General features: G+C 39.8%; 15 non-coding genes across 15 annotated transcripts; all 15 read left to right on the forward strand.

Moving 5' to 3' along the window:
- The first annotated feature begins 53 nt into the window (after positions 1-53).
- Positions 54-126, forward strand: trnak-cuu (transfer RNA lysine (anticodon CUU)). The gene has a single exon. It is a non-coding gene; the product is annotated as a tRNA-Lys (tRNA).
- A 660-nt stretch (positions 127-786) lies between these two features.
- Positions 787-859, forward strand: trnak-cuu (transfer RNA lysine (anticodon CUU)). Its single transcript has one exon. It is a non-coding gene; the product is annotated as a tRNA-Lys (tRNA).
- A 695-nt stretch (positions 860-1,554) lies between these two features.
- trnak-cuu (transfer RNA lysine (anticodon CUU)) lies at positions 1,555-1,627 on the forward strand. Its single transcript has one exon. It is a non-coding gene; the product is annotated as a tRNA-Lys (tRNA).
- Positions 1,628-2,432: 805 nt separating this feature from the next.
- trnak-cuu (transfer RNA lysine (anticodon CUU)) lies at positions 2,433-2,505 on the forward strand. The gene has a single exon. It is a non-coding gene; the product is annotated as a tRNA-Lys (tRNA).
- Positions 2,506-3,065: 560 nt separating this feature from the next.
- trnak-cuu (transfer RNA lysine (anticodon CUU)) lies at positions 3,066-3,138 on the forward strand. Its single transcript has one exon. It is a non-coding gene; the product is annotated as a tRNA-Lys (tRNA).
- A 660-nt stretch (positions 3,139-3,798) lies between these two features.
- On the forward strand, positions 3,799-3,871 carry trnak-cuu (transfer RNA lysine (anticodon CUU)). Its single transcript has one exon. It is a non-coding gene; the product is annotated as a tRNA-Lys (tRNA).
- Positions 3,872-4,640: 769 nt separating this feature from the next.
- Positions 4,641-4,713, forward strand: trnak-cuu (transfer RNA lysine (anticodon CUU)). Its single transcript has one exon. It is a non-coding gene; the product is annotated as a tRNA-Lys (tRNA).
- Positions 4,714-5,518: 805 nt separating this feature from the next.
- trnak-cuu (transfer RNA lysine (anticodon CUU)) lies at positions 5,519-5,591 on the forward strand. The gene has a single exon. It is a non-coding gene; the product is annotated as a tRNA-Lys (tRNA).
- Positions 5,592-6,360: 769 nt separating this feature from the next.
- Positions 6,361-6,433, forward strand: trnak-cuu (transfer RNA lysine (anticodon CUU)). Its single transcript has one exon. It is a non-coding gene; the product is annotated as a tRNA-Lys (tRNA).
- Positions 6,434-7,795: 1,362 nt separating this feature from the next.
- On the forward strand, positions 7,796-7,868 carry trnak-cuu (transfer RNA lysine (anticodon CUU)). Its single transcript has one exon. It is a non-coding gene; the product is annotated as a tRNA-Lys (tRNA).
- A 914-nt stretch (positions 7,869-8,782) lies between these two features.
- On the forward strand, positions 8,783-8,855 carry trnak-cuu (transfer RNA lysine (anticodon CUU)). The gene has a single exon. It is a non-coding gene; the product is annotated as a tRNA-Lys (tRNA).
- Positions 8,856-9,515: 660 nt separating this feature from the next.
- trnak-cuu (transfer RNA lysine (anticodon CUU)) lies at positions 9,516-9,588 on the forward strand. Its single transcript has one exon. It is a non-coding gene; the product is annotated as a tRNA-Lys (tRNA).
- Positions 9,589-10,247: 659 nt separating this feature from the next.
- Positions 10,248-10,320, forward strand: trnak-cuu (transfer RNA lysine (anticodon CUU)). The gene has a single exon. It is a non-coding gene; the product is annotated as a tRNA-Lys (tRNA).
- Positions 10,321-10,979: 659 nt separating this feature from the next.
- trnak-cuu (transfer RNA lysine (anticodon CUU)) lies at positions 10,980-11,052 on the forward strand. Its single transcript has one exon. It is a non-coding gene; the product is annotated as a tRNA-Lys (tRNA).
- Positions 11,053-11,821: 769 nt separating this feature from the next.
- Positions 11,822-11,894, forward strand: trnak-cuu (transfer RNA lysine (anticodon CUU)). Its single transcript has one exon. It is a non-coding gene; the product is annotated as a tRNA-Lys (tRNA).
- Positions 11,895-12,481: the final 587 nt, after the last annotated feature.

Here is a 12,481-nt window from a genome sequence, read left to right on the forward strand (position 1 = left end):
CAGTATTTCAGAAGAAATGGGTTGGGTCCGTCCACGATGGGAAACGTCAGAGTGCCCGGCTAGCTCAGTCGGTAGAGCATGAGACTCTTAATCTCAGGGTCGTGGGTTCGAGCCCCACGTTGGGCGTCATCACTCTATTTGGGAAGGACGAATGGGATGTTGGACCGCTGAAGGAAAACATCAAAATCCATTCTCTATGTGCATTCACATAATCCTTGTTCTTGCAAAGTATGTGCAGGCCCACTTTTAAATTCGGAGGATTTCATGGATATTTTGAGAACTTTTTGTGACGCTAGTTGCTAACCAGTTTAATCCAATAACTTCACGCCACATGAAAACGGGTCACGATTCTTAAAAACTTCTTATGCTTGTATAAAAGTAGGTACCTACATATGGAAGACGAAACTAATGAAGTTCAAAAAGAATCTTGTCCGCCACAAAATTTCCTTCCAGTGTAAATACCAAGTTATTAGTTTTAGCTACCTTTCGTTTTTTTATTCGGGTAAAAATTGACCTTTTTAAGTCCCTCCTTTCATATTTTCGGCTTTCTTATTCATGTAATAAGAGCAAATAACGAAAATGAACAGTCAAGAGAAACTATGCTGTAGTGCCAGAGAGAATTGCAGTATTTCAGAAGAGATGGGTTGGCATCGGCTTTCGTATTCATGTAATAAGAGCAAATAACGAAAATGAACAGTCAAGAGAAACTATGCTGTAGTGCCAGAGAGAATTGCAGTATTTCAGAAGAAATGGGTTGGGTCCGTCCACGATGGGAAACGTCAGAGTGCCCGGCTAGCTCAGTCGGTAGAGCATGAGACTCTTAATCTCAGGGTCGTGGGTTCGAGCCCCACGTTGGGCGTCATCACTCTATTTGGGAAGGACGAATGGGATGTTGGACCGCTGAAGGAAAACATCAAAATCCATTCTCTATGTGCATTCACATAATCCTTGTTCTTGCAAAGTATGTGCAGGCCCACTTTTAAATTCGGAGGATTTCATGGATATTTTGAGAACTTTTTGTGACGCTAGTTGCTAACCAGTTTAATCCAATAACAGAACAGAAATCCATTCTCTATGTGCCTTCACATAATCCTTGTTCTTGCAAAGTATGTGCAGGCCCACTTTTAAATTCGGAGGATTTCATGGATATTTTGAGAACTTTTTGTGACGCTAGTTGCTAACCAGTTTAATCCAATAACTTCACGCCACATGAAAACGGGTCACGATTCTTAAAAACTTCTTATGCTTGTATAAAAGTAGGTACCTACATATGGAAGACGAAACTAATGAAGTTCAAAAAGAATCTTGTCCGCCACAAAATTTCCTTCCAGTGTAAATACCAAGTTATTAGTTTTAGCTACCTTTCGTTTTTTAATTCGGGTAAAAATTGACCTTTTTAAGTCCCTCCTTTCATATTTTCGGCTTTCGTATTCATGTAATAAGAGCAAATAACGAAAATGAACAGTCAAGAGAAACTATGCTGTAGTGCCAGAGAGAATTGCAGTATTTCAGAAGAAATGGGTTGGGTCCGTCCACGATGGGAAACGTCAGAGTGCCCGGCTAGCTCAGTCGGTAGAGCATGAGACTCTTAATCTCAGGGTCGTGGGTTCGAGCCCCACGTTGGGCGTCATCACTCTATTTGGGAAGGACGAATGGGATGTTGGACCGCTGAAGGAAAACATCAAAATCCATTCTCTATGTGCATTCACATAATCCTTGTTCTTGCAAAGTATGTGCAGGCCCACTTTTAAATTCGGAGGATTTCATGGATATTTTGAGAACTTTTTGTGACGCTAGTTGCTAACCAGTTTAATCCAATAACAGAACAGAAATCCATTCTCTATGTGCCTTCACATAATCCTTGTTCTTGCAAAGTATGTGCAGGCCCACTTTTAAATTCGGAGGATTTCATGGATATTTTGAGAACTTTTTGTGACGCTAGTTGCTAACCAGTTTAATCCAATAACTTCACGCCACATGAAAACGGGTCACGATTCTTAAAAACTTCTTATGCTTGTATAAAAGTAGGTACCTACATATGGAAGACGAAACTAATGAAGTTCAAAAAGAATCTTGTCCGCCACAAAATTTCCTTCCAGTGTAAATACCAAGTTATTAGTTTTAGCTACCTTTCGTTTTTTTATTCGGGTAAAAATTGACCTTTTTAAGTCCCTCCTTTCATATTTTCGGCTTTCTTATTCATGTAATAAGAGCAAATAACGAAAATGAACAGTCAAGAGAAACTATGCTGTAGTGCCAGAGAGAATTGCAGTATTTCAGAAGAAATGGGTTGGCATCGGCTTTCGTATTCATGTAATAAGAGCAAATAACGAAAATGAACAGTCAAGAGAAACTATGCTGTAGTGCCAGAGAGAATTGCAGTATTTCAGAAGAAATGGGTTGGGTCCGTCCACGATGGGAAACGTCAGAGTGCCCGGCTAGCTCAGTCGGTAGAGCATGAGACTCTTAATCTCAGGGTCGTGGGTTCGAGCCCCACGTTGGGCGTCATCACTCTATTTGGGAAGGACGAATGGGATGTTGGACCGCTGAAGGAAAACATCAAAATCCATTCTCTATGTGCATTCACATAATCCTTGTTCTTGCAAAGTATGTGCAGGCCCACTTTTAAATTCGGAGGATTTCATGGATATTTTGAGAACTTTTTGTGACGCTAGTTGCTAACCAGTTTAATCCAATAACAGAACAGAAATCCATTCTCTATGTGCCTTCACATAATCCTTGTTCTTGCAAAGTATGTGCTGGCCCACTTTTAAATTCGGAGGATTTCATGGATATTTTGAGAACTTTTTGTGACGCTAGTTGCTAACCAGTTTAATCCAATAACTTCACGCCACATGAAAACGGGTCACGATTCTTAAAAACTTCTTATGCTTGTATAAAAGTAGGTACCTACATATGGAAGACGAAACTAATGAAGTTCAAAAAGAATCTTGTCCGCCACAAAATTTCCTTCCAGTGTAAATACCAAGTTATTAGTTTTAGCTACTTTTCGTTTTTTTATTCGGGTAAAAATTGACCTTTTTAAGTCCCTCCTTTCATATTTTGCCCGGCTAGCTCAGTCGGTAGAGCATGAGACTCTTAATCTCAGGGTCGTGGGTTCGAGCCCCACGTTGGGCGTCATCACTCTATTTGGGAAGGACGAATGGGATGTTGGACCGCTGAAGGAAAACATCAAAATCCATTCTCTATGTGCATTCACATAATCCTTCTTCTTGCAAAGTATGTGCAGGCCCACTTTTAAATTCGGAGGATTTCATGGATATTTTGAGAACTTTTTGTGACGCTAGTTGCTAACCAGTTTAATCCAATAACTTCACGCCACATGAAAACGGGTCACGATTCTTAAAAACTTCTTATGCTTGTATAAAAGTAGGTACCTACATATGGAAGACGAAACTAATGAAGTTCAAAAAGAATCTTGTCCGCCACAAAATTTCCTTCCAGTGTAAATACCAAGTTATTAGTTTTAGCTACCTTTCGTTTTTTTATTCGGGTAAAAATTGACCTTTTTAAGTTCCTCCTTTCATATTTTCGGCTTTCTTATTCATGTAATAAGAGCAAATAACGAAAATGAACAGTCAAGAGAAACTATGCTGTAGTGCCAGAGAGAATTGCAGTATTTCAGAAGAAATGGGTTGGCATCGGCTTTCGTATTCATGTAATAAGAGCAAATAACGAAAATGAACAGTCAAGAGAAACTATGCTGTAGTGCCAGAGAGAATTGCAGTATTTCAGAAGAAATGGGTTGGGTCCGTCCACGATGGGAAACGTCAGAGTACCCGGCTAGCTCAGTCGGTAGAGCATGAGACTCTTAATCTCAGGGTCGTGGGTTCGAGCCCCACGTTGGGCGTCATCACTCTATTTGGGAAGGACGAATGGGATGTTGGACCGCTGAAGGAAAACATCAAAATCCATTCTCTATGTGCATTCACATAATCCTTGTTCTTGCAAAGTATGTGCAGGCCCACTTTTAAATTCGGAGGATTTCATGGATATTTTGAGAACTTTTTGTGACGCTAGTTGCTAACCAGTTTAATCCAATAACTTCACGCCACATGAAAACGGGTCACGATTCTTAAAAATTTCTTATGCTGGTATAAAAGTAGGTACCTACATATGGAAGACGAAACTAATGAAGTTCAAAAAGAATCTTGTCCGCCACAAAATTTCCTTCCAAAGTAAATACCAAGTTATTAGTTTTAGCTACCTTTCGTTTTTTTATACGGGTAAAATTGACCTTTTTAAGTCCCTCCTTTCATATTTCCCGCTTTCGTATTCATGTAATGAGAGCAAATAACGGAAATGAACAGAGAAGAGAAACTATGCTGTGGTGCCAGAGAGAATTGCAGTATTTCAGAAGAAATGGGTTGGCATCGGCTTTCGTATTCATGTAATAAGAGCAAATAACGAAAATGAACAGTCAAGAGAAACTATGCTGTAGTGCCAGAGAGAATTGCAGTATTTCAGAAGAAATGGGTTGGCATCGGCTTTCGTATTCATGTAATAAGAGCAAATAACGAAAATGAACAGTCAAGAGAAACTATGCTGTAGTGCCAGAGAGAATTGCAGTATTTCAGAAGAAATGGGTTGGGTCCGTCCACGATGGGAAACGTCAGAGTGCCCGGCTAGCTCAGTCGGTAGAGCATGAGACTCTTAATCTCAGGGTCGTGGGTTCGAGCCCCACGTTGGGCGTCATCACTCTATTTGGAAAGGACGAATGGGATGTTGGACTGCTGAAGGAAAACATCAAAATCCATTCTCTATGTGCCTTCACAAAATCCTTGTTCTTGCAAAGTATGTGCAGGCCCACTTTTAAATTCGGAGGATTTCATGGATATTTTGAGAACTTTTTGTGACGCTAGTTGCTAACCAGTTTAATCCAATAACAGAACAGAAATCCATTCTCTATGTGCCTTCACATAATCCTTGTTCTTGCAAAGTATGTGCAGGCCCACTTTTAAATTCGGAGGATTTCATGGATATTTTGAGAACTTTTTGTGACGCTAGTTGCTAACCAGTTTAATCCAATAACTTCACGCCACATGAAAACGGGTCACGATTCTTAAAAACTTCTTATGCTTGTATAAAAGTAGGTACCTACATATGGAAGACGAAACTAATGAAGTTCAAAAAGAATCTTGTCCGCCACAAAATTTCCTTCCAGTGTAAATACCAAGTTATTAGTTTTAGCTACCTTTCGTTTTTTTATTCGGGTAAAAATTGACCTTTTTAAGTTCCTCCTTTCATATTTTCGGCTTTCTTATTCATGTAATAAGAGCAAATAACGAAAATGAACAGTCAAGAGAAACTATGCTGTAGTGCCAGAGAGAATTGCAGTATTTCAGAAGAAATGGGTTGGCATCGGCTTTCGTATTCATGTAATAAGAGCAAATAACGAAAATGAACAGTCAAGAGAAACTATGCTGTAGTGCCAGAGAGAATTGCAGTATTTCAGAAGAAATGGGTTGGGTCCGTCCACGATGGGAAACGTCAGAGTGCCCGGCTAGCTCAGTCGGTAGAGCATGAGACTCTTAATCTCAGGGTCGTAGGTTCGAGCCCCACGTTGGGCGTCATCACTCTATTTGGGAAGGACGAATGGGATGTTGGACCGCTGAAGGAAAACATCAAAATCCATTCTCTATGTGCATTCACATAATCCTTGTTCTTGCAAAGTATGTGCAGGCCCACTTTTAAATTCGGAGGATTTCATGGATATTTTGAGAACTTTTTGTGACGCTAGTTGCTAACCAGTTTAATCCAATAACTTCACGCCACATGAAAACGGGTCACGATTCTTAAAAAATTCTTATGCTGGTATAAAAGTAGGTACCTACATATGGAAGACGAAACTAATGAAGTTCAAAAAGAATCTTGTCCGCCACAAAATTTCCTTCCAAAGTAAATACCAAGTTATTAGTTTTAGCTACCTTTCGTTTTTTTATACGGGTAAAATTGACCTTTTTAAGTCCCTCCTTTCATATTTCCCGCTTTCGTATTCATGTAATGAGAGCAAATAACGGAAATGAACAGAGAAGAGAAACTATGCTGTGGTGCCAGAGAGAATTGCAGTATTTCAGAAGAAATGGGTTGGCATCGGCTTTCGTATTCATGTAATAAGAGCAAATAACGAAAATGAACAGTCAAGAGAAACTATGCTGTAGTGCCAGAGAGAATTGCAGTATTTCAGAAGAAATGGGTTGGCATCGGCTTTCGTATTCATGTAATAAGAGCAAATAACGAAAATGAACAGTCAAGAGAAACTATGCTGTAGTGCCAGAGAGAATTGCAGTATTTCAGAAGAAATGGGTTGGGTCCGTCCACGATGGGAAACGTCAGAGTGCCCGGCTAGCTCAGTCGGTAGAGCATGAGACTCTTAATCTCAGGGTCGTGGGTTCGAGCCCCACGTTGGGCGTCATCACTCTATTTGGAAAGGACGAATGGGATGTTGGACTGCTGAAGGAAAACATCAAAATCCATTCTCTATGTGCCTTCACAAAATCCTTGTTCTTGCAAAGTATGTGCAGGCCCACTTTTAAATTCGGAGGATTTCATGGATATTTTGAGAACTTTTTGTGACGCTAGTTGCTAACCAGTTTAATCCAATAACAGAACAGAAATCCATTCTCTATGTGCCTTCACATAATCCTTGTTCTTGCAAAGTATGTGCAGGCCCACTTTTAAATTCGGAGGGTTTCATGGATATTTTGAGAACTTTTTGTGACGCTAGTTGCTAACCAGTTTAATCCAATAACTTCACGCCACATGAAAACGGGTCACGATTCTTAAAAATTTCTTATGCTGGTATAAAAGTAGGTACCTACATATGGAAGACGAAACTAATGAAGTTCAAAAAGAATCTTGTCCGCCACAAAATTTCCTTCCAGTGTAAATACCAAGTTATTAGTTTTAGCTACCTTTCGTTTTTTTATACGGGTAAAATTGACCTTTTTAAGTCCCTCCTTTCATATTTCCCGCTTTCGTATTCATGTAATGAGAGCAAATAACGGAAATGAACAGAGAAGAGAAACTATGCTGTGGTGCCAGAGAGAATTGCAGTATTTCAGAAGAAATGGGTTGGCATCGGCTTTCGTATTCATGTAATAAGAGCAAATAACGAAAATGAACAGTCAAGAGAAACTATGCTGTAGTGCCAGAGAGAATTGCAGTATTTCAGAAGAAATGGGTTGGCATCGGCTTTCGTATTCATGTAATAAGAGCAAATAACGAAAATGAACAGTCAAGAGAAACTATGCTGTAGTGCCAGAGAGAATTGCAGTATTTCAGAAGAAATGGGTCAAAAAGAATCTTGTCCGCCACAAAATTTCCTTCCAGTGTAAATACCAAGTTATTAGTTTTAGCTACCTTTCGTTTTTTTATACGGGTAAAATTGACCTTTTTAAGTCCCTCCTTTCATATTTCCCGCTTTCGTATTCATGTAATGAGAGCAAATAACGGAAATGAACAGAGAAGAGAAACTATGCTGTGGTGCCAGAGAGAATTGCAGTATTTCAGAAGAAATGGGTTGGCATCGGCTTTCGTATTCATGTAATAAGAGCAAATAACGAAAATGAACAGTCAAGAGAAACTATGCTGTAGTGCCAGAGAGAATTGCAGTATTTCAGAAGAAATGGGTTGGCATCGGCTTTCGTATTCATGTAATAAGAGCAAATAACGAAAATGAACAGTCAAGAGAAACTATGCTGTAGTGCCAGAGAGAATTGCAGTATTTCAGAAGAAATGGGTTGGGTCCGTCCACGATGGGAAACGTCAGAGTGCCCGGCTAGCTCAGTCGGTAGAGCATGAGACTCTTAATCTCAGGGTCGTGGGTTCGAGCCCCACGTTGGGCGTCATCACTCTATTTGGAAAGGACGAATGGGATGTTGGACTGCTGAAGGAAAACATCAAAATCCATTCTCTATGTGCCTTCACATAATCCTTGTTCTTGCAAAGTATGTGCAGGCCCACTTTTAAATTCGGAGGATTTCATGGATATTTTGAGAACTTTTTGTGACGCTAGTTGCTAACCAGTTTAATCCAATAACAGAACAGAAATCCATTCTCTATGTGCCTTCACATAATCCTTGTTCTTGCAAAGTATGTGCAGGCCCACTTTTAAATTCGGAGGGTTTCATGGATATTTTGAGAACTTTTTGTGACGCTAGTTGCTAACCAGTTTAATCCAATAACTTCACGCCACATGAAAACGGGTCACGATTCTTAAAAATTTCTTATGCTGGTATAAAAGTAGGTACCTACATATGGAAGACGAAACTAATGAAGTTCAAAAAGAATCTTGTCCGCCACAAAATTTCCTTCCAGTGTAAATACCAAGTTATTAGTTTTAGCTACCTTTCGTTTTTTTATACGGGTAAAATTGACCTTTTTAAGTCCCTCCTTTCATATTTCCCGCTTTCGTATTCATGTAATGAGAGCAAATAACGGAAATGAACAGAGAAGAGAAACTATGCTGTGGTGCCAGAGAGAATTGCAGTATTTCAGAAGAAATGGGTTGGCATCGGCTTTCGTATTCATGTAATAAGAGCAAATAACGAAAATGAACAGTCAAGAGAAACTATGCTGTAGTGCCAGAGAGAATTGCAGTATTTCAGAAGAAATGGGTTGGCATCGGCTTTCGTATTCATGTAATAAGAGCAAATAACGAAAATGAACAGTCAAGAGAAACTATGCTGTAGTGCCAGAGAGAATTGCAGTATTTCAGAAGAAATGGGTTGGGTCCGTCCACGATGGGAAACGTCAGAGTGCCCGGCTAGCTCAGTCGGTAGAGCATGAGACTCTTAATCTCAGGGTCGTGGGTTCGAGCCCCACGTTGGGCGTCATCACTCTATTTGGAAAGGACGAATGGGATGTTGGACTGCTGAAGGAAAACATCAAAATCCATTCTCTATGTGCCTTCACATAATCCTTGTTCTTGCAAAGTATGTGCAGGCCCACTTTTAAATTCGGAGGATTTCATGGATATTTTGAGAACTTTTTGTGACGCTAGTTGCTAACCAGTTTAATCCAATAACTTCACGCCACATGAAAACGGGTCACGATTCTTAAAAACTTCTTATGCTTGTATAAAAGTAGGTACCTACATATGGAAGACGAAACTAATGAAGTTCAAAAAGAATCTTGTCCGCCACAAAATTTCCTTCCAGTGTAAATACCAAGTTATTAGTTTTAGCTACCTTTCGTTTTTTTATTCGGGTAAAAATTGACCTTTTTAAGTCCCTCCTTTCATATTTTCGGCTTTCTTATTCATGTAATAAGAGCAAATAACGGAAATGAACAGTGAAGAGAAACTATGCTGTAGTGCCAGAGAGAATTGCAGTATTTCAGAAGAAATGGGTTGGCATCGGCTTTCGTATTCATGTAATAAGAGCAAATAACGAAAATGAACAGTCAAGAGAAACTATGCTGTAGTGCCAGAGAGAATTGCAGTATTTCAGAAGAAATGGGTTGGGTCCGTCCACGATGGGAAACGTCAGAGTGCCCGGCTAGCTCAGTCGGTAGAGTATGAGACTCTTAATCTCAGGGTCGTGGGTTCGAGCCCCACGTTGGGCGTCATCACTCTATTTGGGAAGGACGAATGGGATTTTGGACCGCTGAAGGAAAACATCAAAATCCATTCTCTATGTGCATTCACATAATCCTTCTTCTTGCAAAGTATGTGCAGGCCCACTTTTAAATTCGGAGGATTTCATGGATATTTTGAGAACTTTTTGTGACGCTAGTTGCTAACCAGTTTAATCCAATAACTTCACGCCACATGAAAACGGGTCACGATTCTTAAAAACTTCTTATGCTTGTATAAAAGTAGGTACCTACATATGGAAGACGAAACTAATGAAGTTCAAAAAGAATCTTGTCCGCCACAAAATTTCCTTCCAGTGTAAATACCAAGTTATTATTTTAGCTACCTTTCGTTTTTTTATTCGGGTAAAAATTGACCTTTTTAAGTCCCTCCTTTCATATTTTCGGCTTTCTTATTCATGTAATAAGAGCAAATAACGAAAATGAACAGTCAAGAGAAACTATGCTGTAGTGCCAGAGAGAATTGCAGTATTTCAGAAGAAATGGGTTGGCATCGGCTTTCGTATTCATGTAATAAGAGCAAATAACGAAAATGAACAGTCAAGAGAAACTATGCTGTAGTGCCAGAGAGAATTGCAGTATTTCAGAAGAAATGGGTTGGGTCCGTCCACGATGGGAAACGTCAGAGTGCCCGGCTAGCTCAGTCGGTAGAGCATGAGACTCTTAATCTCAGGGTCGTGGGTTCGAGCCCCACGTTGGGCGTCATCACTCTATTTGGAAAGGACGAATGGGATGTTGGACTGCTGAAGGAAAACATCAAAATCCATTCTCTATGTGCCTTCACATAATCCTTGTTCTTGCAAAGTATGTGCAGGCCCACTTTTAAATTCGGAGGATTTCATGGATATTTTGAGAACTTTTTGTGACGCTAGTTGCTAACCAGTTTAATCCAATAACTTCACGCCACATGAAAACGGGTCACGATTCTTAAAAATTTCTTATGCTGGTATAAAAGTAGGTACCTACATATGGAAGACGAAACTAATGAAGTTCAAAAAGAATCTTGTCCGCCACAAAATTTCCTTCCAGTGTAAATACCAAGTTATTAGTTTTAGCTACCTTTCGTTTTTTTATTCGGGTAAAATTGACCTTTTTAAGTCCCTCCTTTCATATTTCCGGCTTTCGTATTCATGTAATAAGAGCAAATAACGGAAATGAACAGTGAAGAGAAACTATGCTGTAGTGCCAGAGAGAGATGCAGTATTTCAGAAGAAATGGGTTGGCATCGGCTTTCGTATTCATGTAATAAGAGCAAATAACGAAAATGAACAGTCAAGAGAAACTATGCTGTAGTGCCAGAGAGAATTGCAGTATTTCAGAAGAAATGGGTTGGGTCCGTCCACGATGGGAAACGTCAGAGTGCCCGGCTAGCTCAGTCGGTAGAGCATGAGACTCTTAATCTCAGGGTCGTGGGTTCGAGCCCCACGTTGGGCGTCATCACTCTATTTGGAAAGGACGAATGGGATGTTGGACTGCTGAAGGAAAACATCAAAATCCATTCTCTATGTGCCTTCACATAATCCTTGTTCTTGCAAAGTATGTGCAGGCCCACTTTTAAATTCGGAGGATTTCATGGATATTTTGAGAACTTTTTGTGACGCTAGTTGCTAACCAGTTTAATCCAATAACTTCACGCCACATGAAAACGGGTCACGATTCTTAAAAACTTCTTATGCTTGTATAAAAGTAGGTACCTACATATGGAAGACGAAACTAATGAAGTTCAAAAAGAATCTTGTCCGCCACAAAATTTCCTTCCAGTGTAAATACCAAGTTATTAGTTTTAGCTACCTTTCGTTTTTTTATACGGGTAAAATTGACCTTTTTAAGTCCCTCCTTTCATATTTCCCGCTTTCGTATTCATGTAATGAGAGCAAATAACGGAAATGAACAGAGAAGAGAAACTATGCTGTGGTGCCAGAGAGAATTGCAGTATTTCAGAAGAAATGGGTTGGCATCGGCTTTCGTATTCATGTAATAAGAGCAAATAACGAAAATGAACAGTCAAGAGAAACTATGCTGTAGTGCCAGAGAGAATTGCAGTATTTCAGAAGAAATGGGTTGGCATCGGCTTTCGTATTCATGTAATAAGAGCAAATAACGAAAATGAACAGTCAAGAGAAACTATGCTGTAGTGCCAGAGAGAATTGCAGTATTTCAGAAGAAATGGGTTGGGTCCGTCCACGATGGGAAACGTCAGAGTGCCCGGCTAGCTCAGTCGGTAGAGCATGAGACTCTTAATCTCAGGGTCGTGGGTTCGAGCCCCACGTTGGGCGTCATCACTCTATTTGGAAAGGACGAATGGGATGTTGGACTGCTGAAGGAAAACATCAAAATCCATTCTCTATGTGCCTTCACATAATCCTTGTTCTTGCAAAGTATGTGCAGGCCCACTTTTAAATTCGGAGGATTTCATGGATATTTTGAGAACTTTTTGTGACGCTAGTTGCTAACCAGTTTAATCCAATAACAGAACAGAAATCCATTCTCTATGTGCCTTCACATAATCCTTGTTCTTGCAAAGTATGTGCAGGCCCACTTTTAAATTCGGAGGGTTTCATGGATATTTTGAGAACTTTTTGTGACGCTAGTTGCTAACCAGTTTAATCCAATAACTTCACGCCACATGAAAACGGGTCACGATTCTTAAAAATTTCTTATGCTGGTATAAAAGTAGGTACCTACATATGGAAGACGAAACTAATGAAGTTCAAAAAGAATCTTGTCCGCCACAAAATTTCCTTCCAGTGTAAATACCAAGTTATTAGTTTTAGCTACCTTTCGTTTTTTTATACGGGTAAAATTGACCTTTTTAAGTCCCTCCTTTCATATTTCCCGCTTTCGTATTCATGTAATGAGAGCA

Source organism: Gasterosteus aculeatus, chromosome 11, assembly GCF_964276395.1.
Source record: "Gasterosteus aculeatus chromosome 11, fGasAcu3.hap1.1, whole genome shotgun sequence".
NCBI lineage: Eukaryota > Metazoa > Chordata > Actinopteri > Perciformes > Gasterosteidae > Gasterosteus > Gasterosteus aculeatus.